The following is a 19,498-nucleotide window of genomic DNA, read 5'->3' as shown; positions in this document are numbered from 1 at the left end:
ATATACCTAAAAAACCATCACCAAAATCAATGCCATTGTAAACCACAAATAAAACTTTAAGCCTCACAACTGACTGATGGATGCTCACCTCGGCCAAGGGCATTCCAAAGTTAACCTGAAAAACTAGTCCAGGCCATGATGGGAAGTGGGGGTGGGACATGCCTCATTATATTCTCCTCCCTTTGGAATTCAGGCACAGTTGGGTAGCATTAATATTAAAACACAGATCTTAAGACTGACAAAGCAGACTTTTTGTGGCAATAAAACACCAAATTCCAGCTGACCTTAGTATAGCATCAGATGACAAATACCAGGCCCTGAAAGAAATCAAAGCATTTTACCCCCAAATATATTTCTACAACATATTTTGAAATAACCCTGCAAAGCTGTCCTTGTGGGGAAAGTTTACACTCTGTAGAGAATCCCTTCCCTTTCCAGGTCTTTTTCCTGATCCAGGAGAGAATTAACTGGGTCCAGCAAATTTTTAGGTCTGATAAGAGCTCTGAAGCTTGTGAAACCTGTCTCCACAACTCATTATCTTAACCCAGACATTTCTTTCTATTGATTCCAGGTCTTTACATAATAACTCTTTCAACCAATTGCCAATCAAAATCTTTAAATCTGCTTAGGACCTTGAATCCCCCATTTCCAGCTCTCCTGCCTTTCTGGACCAAACCGATATATATCTTAAATGTATTGATAAATGTCCATGTTTCCCTAAAATGTATAAAACCATGCTGTAGCCTAACTACCTTGGGCACATGTTCTCAGGATGGCCTGAGACTGTGTCTTGGGCCATTGGTCATTCACATTTGGTCGAGAATAAACCTCTTCAAATTATTTACAGTGTTTGACCCTTTGTCACACCATAAACATATCCATCACCTCCTAAAGTTTCCTTCTGTCTTCTTTATTTATTTGTTTGCTTTGGGTGTGTGTGTGTGTGTGTGTGTGTGTGTGTAAGAGTATTCTTAAGAATAAACGTATCCAACTAGGCATTTCTCACATTTTACTCCTAAGTGGAACTTTATAGCAATCTGTTTATTGTCATCCATTGAATAATTTTAAGTGATTCCAACCATTGGCAATTTAAATTCATTTTTGCCTGGATTTGAGAACCTTCAGAATATGACTGGACAGTGAATAGCCTTATTTTTCAATATTCATCAACCAGACCCTTTGCTCTGTTCTGTACATTGCATCCAATGGTGCTAGTATGAGCTGTGATCACTTTGATGATCACATATTTGCCTATGTTTTATCCTTATCTTATTTTCATTCTACATCTCCAAATCCTCCTAAGTTTATCTCAAACCCATCACTTCCAAATAGTCTTCCCTTATTCTTTCTCATTGCTGCCGCCTTCTTCTTCCTCTTCTCCTCCTCCTCCTCCTTCTTTTTTTTTTTTTTTTTTTTTTTTTCTATTATGGCACTTTTCAGGAATTTTCATGTATTTGTAGATAGTTTTATTTTAATTCATATCATTTACTTTGTATGTGTGTGTGTGTGTGTGTGTGTGTGTATAAAATTTTTATATTGGTCTGACTTGTCCCTCAAATATATAACATACTTTAAGGTACATAGTATATTTATGCTTCAAGGCTCTATACATGAATTTTTAAGTTGAAAGTTTTTTCAACGACTTAGACCAATATTTTTCAGTATCAGTGCTATATAAACTTAAGTTACTTAAACAGCACACTGTAATTTATAAGTAAATTAGCTTCTTAATAAAGATAATTGCCATTAAACAGGATTCTTGTGGAAAGAGATACTGAAAAAAAAAGTGAACCTAAATACACATAACTGAAAATATTCTTCTGAACATTTTTTTAATATACTTAGCATACAATTTAAAAGAAGACTTTTTTTAGGAACTCTTTTAGGAATTTTTTAGGAAACAAGTTTCCTAAATTACTTGTTTTTCTTTTTCACTCATAATTTTCTCTCTAAATACCTCTAAGGTTATCTAGTAAATCTTGATGAAAAAAAGTTCATTCCATCTGAATGTAGGACTAAGATTTTATTCTATATCTCATGAATGCATGAGTTGAGATAACTAAAATAGTAAAGAAAACCATTTCATCATTTTTAAAAGAAACAAAGTATACTATCTCACAGAATGTCATTAAGTCTTCCCATTGAGGATCTAGATTTTTAGCAAGTGAAGGTCTTAGTGCCTCATGCATTTCTGTATAAACTTGCAAATTTAGTAGCAGTAATTGCCTCCCATTGCACAGAGAGAATATTTTTATATATTAACTATTGGACTTTAATTTTTCCTTTGGCATCAATTTAGGTGCTGTAAGAAGTACAGATGTGTTTTTTTGTATACCTGGGGACAGAGAACAAGGCTGGGGACAGGAATTGGCAAAAGCCCCAAGTGGTGTACCCAGGAGTGGGGAGGAGGCTGGGCTGGAGAAACCAGAGGGGGCTGTGTAAGGAGACAAAGTCCAGAGGTAAGAAGGGGCAAACAGAGAAGGATCCCAGTGTGAACTTTGCTTTGGTTTTGTGTGGGATGGATCTGAAGCAGCGAGGTGATATCATTTGCTTTTCCTCAGGAAATCTTTGGATTTTTGTTGAGAATAAAGAGGGACAAAGGCAGAAATGTGTGGAACCACTTGACAGAGTAGAGAGAGTGATACCTCAGACTTGAGATAGTGAGAAGGGAAAGATTCTATATAATTCTAAAGGCCACACTAAGAGAGCTTATTGGTAAATCATAATTCAAAGATGGCTCCAATAATTGTGAGGTGAACAACTGAGAAAATTGTGCTTCTGATTATTAAGTTGTGGAAAATTTCTGAAAGTGAAGGGCTTCTTTATAGTGGGTAGGAGGAAACATGAAGAGTTCAATATTCTACATGTAAAAATTGTGCTATTTGACCAGATATTGAAAATGATGAGTGAGCGGAAATCACATTTAGAACTAAGGGTTTTGAAGGAGTTCTGACTGGAAAGACACATTGGTGCATTACCAGAAGGAAGATGATATTTGAATCTTTGAAGCTGGATAATACATTATCAATGAATTAGCTATAGGTGGAAAATGAAGAGAAGCCCACGAGGTCAGTAGAAACATGTATATCAGGGTAGCCCAACAGAGCAATGAAGAACATGCCCATGGAAGAGACCAGTCACTATTTCAAATGGTGGTATTAATCCAATAAGTTGAGAGTAAATTATTACTATACATTTGAAATGAAACAAATACATTACAGAAACATTCAAAATAATCTAATTAACGATCAATTTCTTTGTTTCTTTGTTTCTTTTTTTTTTTTTTTTTTTTTTTTTTTTTTTTTTGAGACAGAGTCTCACTCTGTCTCCCAGGCTGGAGTATGGTGGCACAGTCTCGGCTCACTGCAAGCTCTGCCTCCTGGGTTCACGCCACTCTCCTGCCTCAGCCTCCTGAGTAGCTGGGACTACAGGTGCCCGCCACTATGCCCGGCTAATTTTTTTGTATTTTTAGTAGAGACCGGGTTTCACCGTGTTAGCCAGGATGGTCTTGATCTCTTGACCTCATGATCCGTCCACCTCGGCCTCCCAAGGTGCTGGGATTACAGGCGTGAGCCACCGCACTCGGCCTGTTTGAAATGTTTATATATGTTTGTAGCACTAAGGAAAGTGTTCTGTCAGGTATCTCACAATTCTTTTGCACTATATTTTATTATCTCAAAAACACACCTTTGTGTCCATAAAATAGGGAAACTGCATCAACTGTTCCTGTTCATTCAATCCCTCAAAAGCTGAGATGTATGTCAAGTTGAGCAGTGGTCTTCTGTTAGTACAAACATACGATTCAAAGCCACCAAAACAAGGTAATATACTATCCCACCAGAGGTAAAATCGTAATGTTACATTTTACTGAAGGTCATTTATGAAATTAGATGATTCTCACTTAATGGTGAACAGCTTACATTATTTAACTTCTTCTTGGGTGAACATACCTTAGTACTGCAGGCAAAATGGTGTAAGCACAACAAGACTTCAGGGTTAGACAGAGTCTGAGTCCTGTCACTTAATAGAGGTGACTTTAAGCAAGAGACTTAAGTCTATCTATATTCACGTTTCCTGAATGAAGAATTTGCTACTAAACACAGGTCCTAGTCCAAAATAAAAACACAAACTGGCTCCAGCCAGTGGGATTTTATCTTTTAAATCAGGTATGGTGAGATAAACAGATGAGGAGACACCTGACCCTGAAAAGACAGTTCATTACGCATAGTTGCCAAGAGAAGGGGGTATGCCAGGCCATCCCTGGCAGGACCACATGAGAGAGGGTTGGTTGGTCACAGGCGTAGAAAAAGCAAGAAAAACTGTAGGGAAGATTGTATTGTGGTTTTTTCAATGGGGGAAAAATGGGAGGAGAGGGTAAGCAGGCAAAGCAGATTTCGGATTCACTAGTTTGAATAAGTTCAGTGGGCTCCAGGAAATAGGGGTTGTCCCTGGTTGTCTTAGGCCTGGCCCTGAGATAATTAAGGTAGGGAAAGAGAAACTGGTGTTACCCAGTGTGAGAGCGGGATAAAGCATGTGGGTTGGGGGATTGGTTAGTTTAAGTATAAAAGGCAGAGAGTATTGTGCTATCTCTAGAATCCGCTAACCCCGGGAGGGGCCGTCACTTTCTAGTCAACAATGCCCGTGATGTCAAAATATCAGATACACAAACTAGAAAACAAGGTTAATACAGTGGGGAAGTCAGCGTCCCTTTCCTATTGACCCAACACACTACAGATGAGTGAATCCCAAATGCTGGCAATCTCTTCCACACTGAGCTATACTTGATACCTAGATTGTGAGTATTCTGAGGATCTCACTAAGCCTCTTGTCAAATTCCCTATGGCATTGACACAGGGGAGAGGACAGTCATTGCCTCATCCTCCTCCCCATGACACCATTAATTGGGCTTGACTCTGAACTTTCTTGTGCCCATGCTCAGCCCCCACTAAGAGAAAGTGCAATAATAGAACATGATCCTCCCTTCTACACCTACCAATGCAATCTGGTTATTGCCCCTGGCAGCAGGTGGCAGTGACCCCAGGATGCAGAAGGGAGGCATAAAGCCTAATAATTAGGTAACCAGAGGAAAGAGACTGGGCAGCCAACAACCCAGGCAAGGACAACATAGGGAGTCTGTGAGAAGTGACACTCAGTAAGAGGAGATGATCCAGATCCCAGTGCAGGCTCCATTACCCCATCTGACTTTAGTTATAAAATACAAATTCAAAGATAGCATTCGTAAGACTGCACAGAGCATTAAACCTCAATTGTAGGACCCTTCTGATCACAGATTATCCTGTGTGATTATCCCATGTGATTATCCTGGTCACACACATGCAAATCTTGGCCTGGATCTTGGGACAACTTTTATGCCATACCTCATATCCTCTAGGCCTAATTTTATTCTGGCTCCTGTATGGCAACAAGCTGTGCTCAAATGTAACCCAAGCAGCATCTTTCTTTCAATGCCCAGCAAATATCTCATTTTCTAGGTGACGAGTTTTTTGCCACTCTTACGTGTGACCCTATGGGAACCAGCTCAGTGATTCTGATACATGCACAAATGTGGATGTGCACGGGACCGCACAACCAACGACCAATGAGGAAATATTAGCTGATGGAAAATATCCCTTCTTTGGGTCCCTGGACAGATAAGTCTGAAGAATTTCTTCCACAATCTCCTAGCTCCTCATTGGGTGAAACCTCCATTGCCCACGACGACCAGATGCACAGACACCTTTTTACTCACCTTTCTTTCTGCCCTAGGTCATTCTTCCTAGGGCCCTCCCAAGTTCCTTAGGATGATTTCTCTTTGCAAAATAAACCATCTACGTTCAAGCCCTTAAATAAAGCCACACTTTCTGTAGGAACTCTGAATAAGACTGTAAATAAATGAGTTATTTGAAAGAATAAATGAGATAATGGATGTCAAATACCAAGCCTGAGACCTGGCAAATTATAACTGTCTCAGTTTTGTGAGTTCTTGATCCTTCCTTTCTCTTTCAACTTGAAAAGCTGCTTGATGTACATTTTACAACCAGATGCACAAAAAATATAGCTTTTGTTACTTAAAAAAAAAAAAAACCCTCAATCTCTATTTCAATATTGAATTATTCAAATGCTGGTAAATTCTATCCGGGCAAATTAAAATAGTCATTTCAGTATTTCACTCTTCTAGATGTGACAGGTGGGGGCGGTGGAGGAGTACCAAGAGTGTCAGTATCCAGGAAGTCATGTCTCCCCTACAGAGGCAACCATCCCTGCTTACTCCCACTGAGAATCCCATATGACAACTCAGTCCCAGCACCCAGGACCACCCAGGTGCTTAATGCCCATTATCATCTCTGGGTTACTTCTTTGTCCCTTTCTGGGGTTTGGGAAATTCAGTTAATCTCTATCAGTTCTCTTGAGTTGCAGGAGACTGGGGAAGAGGGTGGTTCCCTAAACCCTCTTTGTTGTTTATGCAATACTGCCATTTATTTTCTCTTGCTGATAGGGTATGGTGTTTCATGGACAGAACTTGTTTCCCCAAGTTCTAACTATGGAATACATTAAGTTCTCTCTGCTTTTGACCATTAAATGTATTTGATCCCTTAGCTGTATTGTCTAGACTTGATTCAGGGATCAGGAGCATTTTTCAAATTCCCACCAGTGTCTAACATGATGCCTCCACTTACGTTCTCCTCTCATCCTCAGCCAGCGACATTTTTGTCAAATCTGGATAAGTAGGGAAAGAAAAACAACAAAAAAGCCCTGCTCATTGTTTAAGGCATAAACTTGTGGATTAGAGGTCACCAATATTGCTTCTGAAAACAGAAACCAAGTCTCTTAAAACACATAAAGCATTTTCTCGCTACAAAATGAAGTATGCCTTGAGGCGTTTCTATAATAAAACTCTGTGAGCAATCAGCCTGGAATGGGGATTGCGCATGAAGAACACATAATCAGTATAATCAAATTATTATCCTGTCAAGAAGAAAATGTGTCCTTACAGAATCCAGCATCTAGGAAAACCCAGCAGGCTTTTAGTGACTTTTCCACTCAGCCTCAATGCAGAAGAAAGGCAGTCTTTTGCTCAGGTGCACAAGAAAGTGAAGCATCTAGGAAGGAATTCTAAAAAAGTTTTTACAACTTTACATGCAACTGAGTTTTGTCAGATAAAGAAGGAAGAGAACACTGCAGGTGCAAAGACAAGATGAAGAAAGCAAGAATGCATGGAGAACCTATCTGGAACGAAGTAAGTAGGGCAGCTTAATTAAAGTGCCAGGGAAAGGTGCAGAAAAAGAAATCCTTTTTCTGGGGCAAGACTTCTCAGTAGGGTACTCATGTCTCAATTCATCCAGAACAGTCTCATGTTGTCTCTATAATCCTGGCATGATGATTAATATCTCCCCTTTCCACTCTTGAAAGTAACTGGATTTGGGCAATACGGTCATTTCACTCAATAGGCAATTCAAGCATGTAGTTAGGACATTAAAAAAATGTACTCTTGGCTGGTGTGTTGGCTCACACCTGCAATCCCAGAACTTTGGGAGGCCAAAGCAGGCGGATCACAAGGTCAGGAGTTCAAGATCAGACTAGCTAAGATAGTGAAACCCCGTCTCTACTAAAAATACAAAATTTAGCCGGGTGTGGTGGTGGGTGCCTGTATTCCCAGCTACTCGGTAGGGTGAGGCAGAGAATTGCTTGAACCCGGCAGGTGGAGGTTGCAGTGAGCTGAGATCATGCCACCACACCCCAGTCTGGGTGACACACCTCTGGCCCAGATATTTACCCACGTGGACTACCAGTTTGTGGCCTTCACTGTGAATTCAGTCATCTTTTCTTTGTGTGCTTGTACAAAGTAGCATATATTTTAGATTTTCCATTTATTATTATTATTATCATCTTTAGCTGACATCATTTGATCACTATATCCAATGCGGGACACTAAACACTTAGCCTTTATTGTCTCATCTAAGCTTTACAATATTTCCGTGAGATGAGTACTAATATTTTATTCATGGATGTGCAGAGGTCATGTAACTCATCAAAAGTTCTAAAATTTGTGAGTGAAAGAGCTGTTGTTCTATCTCAGAATTAAGTACCTCCAAAATCCAAATTCCTAAGCTTTTTTTTTTTTTAATTCACTAATAGTGAGAATGATAGCATCCTCTTTGTATTTTCAGAACTTAAGGCACTGCCTGTCATAAAACCAGCACTCATCAAATATTAAAATAGCAAATAAAAAGCTGAGCCTGTTTCTACTTTGTTTTACAATTATATAGTTCAATTCATATGCTATTCTAAAGTCTATTTTTATCTATTCATAAACTTATCGCATCTTTTTTTATTTCTATAAACTTCTATTCAAGATTCCTTTGATTTCTTTGTCACGATGACAGCAAAGCAAAGCGAAATGAAATAGCACATAGTGTTTGAATGTAGACTCCAGAGAAAAGAAACTTTGATTCCATAAGTTTTTAGGATATAGCATATTCCTAAATGTGTGCATGTTTTCCAACCTGTTAATATTTCTTAATATAAAAAGCTATTTTGGGTATTTATTTATTTATTTATTTATTTATTTTTTGAGACGAAGTCTGGCTGTGTCGCCCAGGCTGGAGTGCAGTGGCGCGATCTCGGCTCATTGCAAGCTACACCTCCCGGGTTCACGTCATTCTCCCGCCTCAGCCTCTGAGTAGCTGGGACTACAGGCGCCCGCCACCACGCCCGGCTAATTTTTTGTATTTTTAGTAGAGACGGGGTTTCACCGTGTTAGCCAAGATGGTCTCGATCTCCTGACCTCGTGATCCGCCCGCCTCGGCCTCCCAAAGTGCTGGGATTACAGGCTTGAGCCACCGCGCCCGGCCTTATTTTGGGTTTTTATAAAAACAAAATGAGATAAGGATAAGTCTGCTTCATACTGTCAATTAGAGACCAGATTCCTTCCATCTTGTGTCTCTCCCCTGCTCCGAGGCATGAATGTCCTCTGCATTCAGCCAACAGACGGGAAAAGAGAGGATGCAAGATCCTGTGAGAAGTTTTTATAGACCAGGCCTGAATGTAGTATTTACCACTTTCAGCCATGTTCCTTTGGCAAGAACATAGCAATTATAGCCACGAGGCTTGTGTGGACGTTACTAAGAGGTCCAGTAAGTATCAATACACTTTAGTCAGGATTAATGCTAATAACATTGTATTTTATGCCTACCAACAAAATGGCATGTGAGTTTCTTTTTTAATTTGGTGTTAGAGAAATCTTGTCTCCCATTGGAAATTGGTGAGCCAAATCATTTCACTTAGTGGAAATTCTTTGTTTTATACACATTTCCTTAGAGTTTACACAATTATGTCATCATTTAATTGTAATTCTATACCATAATGTGTTCAGAGTCTTATTCAAATGCAGATAAAAAACTATGTTACATTTGGTAAACAGCCTGCTACTAAGATTCTATTGGCAGGTGAAATTAGTCATCACAGGTATTAAAATGTATTCAGGTAGAGATCAGAAGCTCCCTTGGAAGACATACCCTAAGATGACCTTAGGGTATGTGAGCTACATACTTGTATATTCTCCTTCCTCTAAGGGTAGAACCTGTAGCTGGTTTCTAGCCCATAAGTGATGGAAAAGGTTTATTTATATAGTAAAAATGTGTAAAATTTTGCAAATTTTTCATTGAGGTTTCAAATCAGTTAACTGAGGCAATCAAAAGGGAGATTCTCATTCATTGGCCTGGCTTAATCATAGAAAAGCCATTCAAAGAAGGATTGGGCCTTCCATGAGGTCAGGCAAGCTCTTCTACTGGCCTTGAAGATGCAAGCTGCCATGAGTTCTGCAGCCAGAAAAAAGAATTCTATCAATAATCTAAATGAGCTTGAAAGCAGATTCTTCCCCAGTCACGCATCCAGATGAGAACATAGATCAGCTGGCAACTTGATTGCAGCCTTGTGAGATCCTGAGCAGAGCTTCAGGTAAGTCAGTTAAGCCTGACTCTTAATGAATAAAAACTGAGATGTAATAAATAGGTTTCAAGTGCATAACAGCATGGTAATTTGATACACAGAATAGAAAATTAATACATATCCAATCCCTCAAGTATACAGGCCTAGAGCACCTCTCTGGAGATGAGAATCCCAATGTTTGTATTTAATCTTTCCCAACAGTATTGATCTTCTGAGTTCCAAAGATTTGAGAGTATATCTAAGATAACTGGATAAGTGCAAATGAAGGATAATCTTATCAAAGGACAGAGGTTCTAGAGAGAAGTATATAAATAGTGAAGGGGAATTTGGTCTGGAACTCAAAGTAAGTACTAATTTTTATGTTGCTAGAAGGAAGTGTTTATTCTGGTTACAAGTCATGGCTAGTTTTGATTGTCAACCTAGGTTCCATGGTACTTTGTGGGAAACTTGGGGAAAAGCTCATGCATATGGATGCAGAGGACTTTGAAATTCAGGTAATTATCTTGTGAGAAGTAAAAAAAAAAAAAAAAAAAAAAAAAAAAAAGCCCGAGCAAGCATGGCTCAGGAACAAGAGAAAGCATGGCTCAGCTTAAAGTATCATCTTTGTCCTGATCTCATATCTCATTGAAAGTCGAAAATGGGCCTGTAATAGTAACAGCTCCTCAGTGGTGGCTACGGCAAAGGGAATAAAGGCACTATCATATGAAGAAAAGCAGTCTGAGAGGGAAATTCTGGTTGTGTTAACCATACAATAAAATATAATATAAAAATACGGCATGATGGAAGAGAAGAGCCATAGGAAAGGCAAGAAGTTGAAAATGAAAAGGCACATAGAATGAAATCCTTAATGACATATACATTCCCTAGTAGTTGATAAAAACTGAAGCTAAAGATTCGAAGCCTTTGGAAACCCAGGTTAAAAATGATGCATTAAAAACTTTATGTTTTGTACTTTCAAAATATAAAAAAAAAAAAACAACTTTTTTTATTTTTTTTTAGAGTCTTGCTTTGTCACTCAGGATGGAATGCAACCTCCGCTTCCCGGGTTCAAGCAATTCTCCTGCCTCACCCTTCTGAGTAACTGGGACTACAGACACATACTGCCATGCCCAGCTACTTTTTGTATTTTAGTAGAGATGGGGTTTCACCATGTTGCCCAGGCTGGTTACCAACTCCTGAGCTCAGGGAATTTGCCCGCCTCAGCCTCCCAAAGTGCTGGGAATACAGGCGTGAGCCACTGCGCCCTGCCAAAAACATCATTTTTGATACACAAAGCAGAAATAATTTTCCCTTCAGTTTCCACAAAGAACATGTTGCAACACGTAATTTGTATACTGGCAGGTGCAGAAGGGCACGTATTCACTCAGAAGTATGTCATTTCTGTAAAAAATGTTATAAAATATAAATTATTTAAAAATATTAAAGCATGTGCAGATTTTACGTAAATGTCCCAGTTTCTATCTTCTCTTGAGAAATGTGAAGATCTGGTGAAATGTGAACTATATTCTGTTTGGCATTGACCTCTTTGACCTGGGAAATGCATGATCAATTCAGAATGGCCTGTTCTCCACATCACCGCAGTCTACGTAAGCCAGTCCTCATTTTATTACATCTGATTCTAATTGCTTATTTAAATTATCTGCCTGATTCCTTTAAGCTATTAAGTTTGGGATTTCTAAGATCTTTAACAATATCTTCCACAAGAACTTTATGAAAATATAACAAAGCATTTTATATGTTTCTATAGTAACCATCCTAACATAACTAATCATATTTTCTTTTCAATCTTTGTTCAAAGATAACAGTGAAATCTCCCTCTCGATCGTATAGTCTGCATTTAACATCATGGTTTATAATAGACTTGCTTTCCTCCCCTTATGGTCTTGACCTTGAATTTAGATTTGTTCCTTATTAACTATATATTCACAGGCTTTTAGCAGAAAATGTCTTTAATACATTTTAGAAAAATAAAGAACAGATTTAAAGAGAGGTAAATTGAATTGAATTTTACTATACCATTTTATTTTTATGTGTCTGCTTACTGAATGCTCGCAAGACCTTTTCTGCTGCAACTCATTTATAGGAATACTTATTTCTGCAATGCGTAAAGGGCATAACACTAGTAAATGGAACATGAAGTGCTGTAGCTCAGTTTTTACACATTTTAAGTTTCTGGTTGTAATTTAGAAAAACGCTCAGGATGGAGCAGAGGTAGTAGGGAGCATATTCTGTCACACACCATAAGTGCCCTTAAAGGACAGCACTAGACCAGCCATAGTCAATCTTTGGATTGCATCAGAATCACCCAGAAGACTTGTTAAAAATGGATGGCTAGTGGAGTCTGAGAGGATGCTGGTCTAATGAGTTCACAGGTGATAATTCTTCCCATTTTGGAAACACCATTTGGTAGCCACTGCATCCAACCATAATCCTCTTAACTGTAGGTGCTGACTTTTTTATTCTTGAATACCTGTTAAATCACACTCTGTCTCACATATGGGAGATGCATACTACATAAGTGTTAAAGTAATTTAGGGTTTGCTATTTTTGACCTAATAATATTTGACTAGTAGGATTTGATGGGCCCCAGTTAATAGAAAAGTCAGCAACTGAGAGAAAAGTGACTAAACTTAGCTTTCAGCTTTGCCTTTTACGTATGTAACTGGGGAATCACAAATTTTGTAAGTGAAAATATTCCTCTATTTCTTCCATGTGTATATATAGATAGATAGATAGATAGATAGATAGATAGATAGATAGATAATCTACAGATAGATACAGATTATAAAGATTTAAAGCCATTGGAAACCCAAGCTAAAATGATGCATTATCATTTTTATGTTTTGTACCTTCAAAACATAAATCATTATTGATACATAAAGCAGAAATAATTTATATATATATACATACACATAAAATCATAATTTTGCCTATTTTTAAGCACAAGTAATCAAAATAGAATTGAATCTTTTAAATTGCTGAATCTAGAAAGAATTTGTTTACTTTTTCCTTAATTTTTATGTGTTTTATTCATCATTACATTTCAATTCTTTGTATTTTTAAAATATTGTAGCCAAATGATAGTTTATTAATTTTCACTGAAAAATAAAGAATTCTGGAAGATACAAGTTTTTTATATTTTTAAATTTTATTCATTGGTAATTTTTTAAAATAGTAACTTTATATTTTTTTTTTACATACAGACTACACCCAAATTCCAACAACACAACTAAAATGAATCAAAGTTATTCCTTAATATAGAGGGGATTTTTTCCCTAATAATTTAAGGCAACAATAGGCTGATGTTTACCAAAATTGTCTCTTTCCTTCCTTATCTTTTTTTTATGGACAGACTATATCCAAACTTCAACAGGGCAACTAAAATGAATCAAAGTTCATTATTCCCTAATATAGAGGTTTTTTTTAATTCCTCAATAATTAAGGCAAAAATAGGCTAATGTTTAACAAAATTAGCTGCTCCTGGCCATCCAGCTGTTTTATATTTCCTCCCTTTCCTTGTAGGTTTGACTATAATCACTGAGTCCTTGCCAAAGGAACATGGCTAAAAGTGGTAAAAACTACATTCAGGTGTGGTCCATAAAACCCTCCCACAGGAGCATTTACTATCATATGGGATTGATTTTTTAAAAAAATCAATCAAAAGCCTACCCATTTTTGAAGAAATCTTACTGACAAAGAAATAATGATCCTGGATGATAACATTTTGATAACTTGAGTCTCAGATAAACCTTCGGATCCTGAGGCTTAAACATACAGGTGGAAAGTTATAGGAGTCAGTCCCAAAGAACAGCTTATTTTCCACTACCTACTCTAGATGTAGTTATGGAAGAAGTGCAAGAAATATCAACTATAAGGTACAACTAGATGGTTTATAAACAAAAATGGGCCAGACAGTTCCTGTTACCTGGAAAAATCAGTGTCTTATCCCCAGGAGTATTTAAATATTGATATGAACTGGAAACATCTATTTGTTTCTTATTCCTCTTTTTCCCAGGAGGGAATGTTTGTTGCTGTTACCCTGTTTCAGTTCTGCCTTTGATTTGGAATATCTGTAGGGGTGGGTGGGGTTGCCTTTTAGATCCTGACCATTTGGAGAAGACTATTACCCAGGGATCTTTAAATTTAACATATGGGATATATGTTCGTCTCCTTTGGAGTGGGATGAGTAGGTTTCATGTAAAGCATGAAGATTCAAACAGTTATTTAGTGACCAGAAGGGAAAACTCAGGTAGGGAGTGGTTCATTGATTGCTCAACCAATGCTCCAGTTTTCTTGGGCACACAGCTATGCTAACTTCCTAGCCTTCCTTGAAATTAAAGGTGGCTATGTAACTCAATTCTGGCCAATGGATTAACTCACTTCTTGGCACGGCTCATAAAATCCTCCTTGTGATCAATCCTCCATTTGCTCTACCCATCTGGTGGATAAACACAGAAAAAACTGAGGCCTTTGAAGAAGGCTGCACCATGGTAGAAGAGCAAATCCCCCAATGACTATGAAAACAAAGACCCTCACCACGCGCAACAGACTTCCGATCACTTGTGTTAAGCCACGGAGACTTGGAGATTTGCCTTTCAGCAGTATTACCGTACTATGAAGCAAGTGTGCTACAGTTTGGGTAAGATTTCATTTTGGCTAAAAACTGTCAAACTGTAAAAAAAAAAATCACTGTATTAAATGTTGTTAAAAGTGGGGAAAATTGTTACTTTTATTCAACATTGTGAAAGCAATACTAGAAAGTTCCTAAGTAACTGTACTTTACAGTATGCTTTGCATTTTAAATGGGTGTATGCTTTGATTGAGCAATTCTAATTTGGGGATTTTTTCCTAACAAGAAAAATGTGAACAATTGCACCAGAATGTAAATACGAGGATATTCGTAAAGGTAGAGATTATAAGCATCCAAAAGTCAAGATGAAAAGGGGTTAGTTACATATTTCACAGCATGGGCTCATGAAAGAATATGGTGTAGCTATTAAAAGGGTGTCATGTAATTTTTTATTGACTTATTCAAAGCTATGTGTGAGACACTTATATTTGTAGTAATATAGATTGAAAAAAATAGAACTGGTCCTTTCCTCTTGGAACATTACAGCTTGGAAGTCGGGTCTAAAACAAGTAAACAAGTAAACAGAACTATGTAACTGAGATTACAGCAAAGAGAATTTCAGTGTCAAACAAAGGCACCGATGTAGAAAAATGGAAGCATGTTCTTCGTCCTTAAGAGACAGATGTTTGAGGACAGGCTGTGCTACCTACTTCACTTAAAATCTGGGAGAAGTTGTTTAGGAATCAAAATGATAGCTATTCACAAAATCATTTTGCATCTTATATATCATAATACATGTAAAACATTTCATATAATATCTGACATACATTAGGTGCTCAGTAAAACTAGCTATTGTTAATAATGTTATTATGATGATTCATTACCACTTTCATTATTGACTCGGAAAGCACTGCATACTAATTTAGTCGTAAGAAGATAGGTGTAGAACAGAGGGTTCAATATGTTCCCATTTTTGAAAACCTAGGTGGATGAAAAGGAGAAAATAAGTTTTCCAAAATACTTTTCCCTTTAGGTATGGGAATTTGAGGGGAATTCCAACTTATTCTTTATAATTTTAATTAATTTTCTATGAGTGCCAATATTTTTGAGAGAGACAGCCAGATGTTATCCTATTGTGATTAGATTGCTAACTTTATGAAACTTACATGGTTAAAATGCATGAAATGGCAGACCTTCACATAATTCTAAAATATACAAATTGGAGTTACTACTAGAACGTATTTATATTATTATTTGTTATAATGTCAGAATATAAAAATAGGGCACACAAACAATTACTAGGAATTTAGGCAATAGATCTTCTCATGCTGCCCTGGTACAATGGTTCCATCTAGAGAAGAAAAGCCTGTGAACATTGTCTGCTTCCTGAGTTATTTCTGTGGCTGATGGAAAGGAGATAATTTATCTACCTAACAGAAACAAAGTTCCTACCGTGTGGCAGGCACAGTGCTAGACAGTTTATATCCATTCTCTCATTCCCTCATTTAAACCTTACAATTATTCAAATGGAGAGGTATCACAGGGACTCATCTTATCCATGAAAAAAATCAAGGCTCATAAACATTCAGCAACTTAACTTCAACTATGTAATTTGTAAGTAGCACAAAAATGTAATAAAATAATAACTTATATGACATGAGTCTATGATAAATGTACTCTCATACTTGAAAGTCATTTTATAAAAAAAACCTCTTTTTTATGGTGGCACAAAGTAAAAATTTAAATTTCAATTTTTAAAGACTTAATTTTTAGAACTAGTTTTCAAATGTTTCAAAATTTTAACAAGTAAGTACTATTCAAGGAGATCAAATAAAGGCTAAAAAATGTCTCTAGCTTATTACTAAGAATTTTTCATTAATTCATGCATTCAAATACCTACCATTATATACTCTCATTTTTATAAATAAAATATAAATTATATGATATTAAAACCTCTTTCAAGTCCAATGAATGATAATCTAAGCTTTCTTCAGCTAAAGTTATCTTAACTTGCTCATTACACTTAGTGCTTTCATCTAAGCAGAATCATTTTTTTTAAAAAAGCAAGTGTAATGTTACAAAGAGAGATTTTTATGGGGTGGTAAGATTGCCCTAAGTGTTTGTCAGTTCTTAAGGTAAATAGCAAGACTTGTAAGCCTTTAAAAAGAAGTTTGCCAAATAACTGCTTGTTTTTCTTAACCGTAGTATGGGGGAGTATATATTAATACATTAAATACTGACTTCACAACAATTTCCATATTTATAAGGAAATGATGAAAAGGGGGAAAAAAAAAGACCTAAATGTTCTAGTTCACTGTTTAAATCTAAGTTCTGGTATCTGTTACTTGTGTGATATTGGGTAAATTTATTGAAATACCTGCTTTATTATTTCCTTGGGTGTGAATTAAATAGAACTTAAAAATACAGATTGGTATAAGCATATCTACAGCAGTAGATACAAAGTATTCATTAAAATAACGGAACAACACTGTGATTGTAGCAAGCATTTGGTAAGCTTCAATTGATGCATTTAGAAATACCAAAATATGAAAGGCTTATATAGGAAATGGGATATGTGTGCATCAGAGATAGTGAAAGAACACATTCCTCAACACATCACAGCCTTGAGCACATCACATCCCCCCATATGCCTCCACTTCCTGGGCCCGACACAAACACATCACAGCCTTGAGCAATGCCTCCACTTCCTGGGCCCGACACAAACACATTCCTCCATATATCTCAAAGAAAAACAACACCTGGAGAATCTCCAATAAGGTTACAACCGTTTGCAAAAGCGCAGGAACCAATAAGAAGGCTGCTAAAAGTATAATTTAAAATGTAAACCAATTGTAATGCTGTAGCCTAGAGAAATGCCTTGTTCCTCTGTAACCTGACAAGTCCTGTTTACCTCGAGCTATAAAAAGCAAGCGCACGCATTGTTCCGGGCCCTCTTGAATGCTGTGTTACGGAGGGACAAAGTTTGAACTTGCATTAAAGATCCTTGCCTCTTGGCTTTGACTCTGGACTCTGGTGGTCTTCTTCGAGGAATAAACGGTCTGGGCATAACAATAGATTATAGATATGTAATTAAATATATTTGATTTATTTAATTAGGTGTTTCTTTCAAAGACATAGTTGGAGTCTCCTAGTTTGGGCCTAACATGCTTGAATTATTCTACCATGGCCTCTTCTCAGGCTTTCATTTGATGTCATGTCTATATACATGTTAAGAAAATATTTATTTACATCTTTTAAAGGTGACTTAATGAAGTGTTTGCTTCAAATCCTGTTCTGTCCTACCAGGTAGATTACAGAAAACAATGTACACAAAGCCAAATCCTGATGTATTTCTATTTAGGGGCATTAAATATACCATGTAAACACACATTTGACATTATAGAAAAATATGTTCCCAGAGTGTAGTATGAACCAGGCTTCTATTTTGGGAAAATACTCAAAGAAATCATCATGTTCAGGTAAATCCCTATATGCACTTCTATCTCTTTTCTTTTCTACGATCTAACTGACCCACAAACCACACACTGAAACTCTCTTAGATGGATACAAAAGATGAAGCCATTCAAAAGTTACCAAAAAGTCCACAAGCAGAGGCCTACCTATATTAGAGATTTAAGTACATTAAATTGTATTTAAATTTGGCTTCCAAACAACAAATACCACTCAGGTATACAGAGGTGAATGCAAATTGAGTAATTTTAAACAAGAAGAAGCGTTTTTAGAAACCCTAAAATGAAGAGTAATTATACTCATTTAGATAACCATCGAATCTATAGGATTTAGCTTTCAAGTGAATTAAGCATTGAAGAAGGATAGATTTATTTGACAGTTTGTTGAAGAGCTCCTCTAAATTGCAATATTTTTGGTTGATACGCGTGTGTACAAGACCAACTACTTTGAAAATGAAGTGCTGTGAAAAATGTCAAGAGATCAATTTGGTGTAATCATTGCTCTGGACTTAAGCACTGTGGAATGAACTACAGTAAATTATTCAAGTATCTCATTTTGAAGGGCACATTAAATAGCATTTAATTATATCTGTTCAAAACATGAAGGGATTTTTAATGCAACATCCAAAATCTAAAATTAGTTTGAAAACTCTGTTTGAAACACTTGCATGCTCATAAACACAAAAAATCTCAGAAACTTTCTAAATAAAGATGCCATTAACTCTCGGAAGGAATGTTTCCCATTTAGTCACTTATCTATTGTTAATCTTATCTCTAAATTCTTATTGACTCTGTTGGCTGTAATTGTTGACACTGCAAACAATTTCTATTTACTCTTACTTAGCGTGAAGCCTATAGCCCTGCAGGGAGGCCCTTTGAATTCACACACTTAATTACTTCCTCTTCTCCAGGGAAGTGTTATTCTGGCAAAAGGAGAGGTGAGAGAGTTTATTAAATGGTGCCATAAATAAGACAGTCATATTATAGAAGGGATGTGTATGAAGGCAGAGGGCAGATAAAATATTACTAAGAAAAAATATCTAACATTTGGAAATGAGGAAAAGGGAAGAGAGTAAGCCCTTTCAATGACTTATTTTAATAGAGCATCCAAAAGTTATGTAAATATCTAGACACATATTTCTTTGTCTTATGTGCTCTCCACTATTGATTAAAGATCAATACTCTGTTGAGTTACATGATAACTAGAGTTTTTTGTCAAGACAAACGCAAATGGTTCTGCCCAGTAGAAACTATAACATCAAAGGTCATGGTTTTATTGTCATGCAGAACATCAGTTTTGTATCCAGCAAAATAGATTTACTCTAGTCTAATGTTCATTATTCAAACGCTGATAAATAGTGCCTCCCCACCCCTGCCCCCGAGATGGAGATTCACTCTTGTTGCTCAGGCTGGAGTGAAGTGAAGTGATCACAGCTTACTACAACCTCCACCTTCTGGGTTCCAGGTATTCTCCTGCCTCAGCCTCCCGAGTAGCTGGGATTACATGCGT

At 37.0% G+C, this 19,498-nt stretch overlaps 1 protein-coding gene across 9 annotated transcripts in view; it reads right to left on the bottom strand.

The window, feature by feature from the left end:
• The window catches only part of CDH18 (cadherin 18), a 1,132,251-nt gene that overhangs the window by 393,041 nt on the left and 719,712 nt on the right, over positions 1–19,498 (bottom strand). Inside the window, exon 2 of one of the 9 annotated variants that reach the window (XM_010386933.2) lies at positions 15,403–15,499. The exons of the other annotated variants lie outside the window; for them this stretch is intronic. The gene's annotated coding sequence lies outside the window, so the exon portion shown is untranslated. The remainder of the gene's footprint in view (positions 1–15,402; positions 15,500–19,498) is intronic. 9 annotated transcript variants of the gene reach the window in all.

Source organism: Rhinopithecus roxellana, chromosome 3 (assembly GCF_007565055.1).
Source record: "Rhinopithecus roxellana isolate Shanxi Qingling chromosome 3, ASM756505v1, whole genome shotgun sequence".
Classification (NCBI taxonomy): Eukaryota; Metazoa; Chordata; class Mammalia; order Primates; family Cercopithecidae; genus Rhinopithecus; species Rhinopithecus roxellana.
The sequence above is the reverse complement of the archived record's forward strand: the minus strand, read 5'-3'. Positions and strand labels throughout refer to the sequence as shown.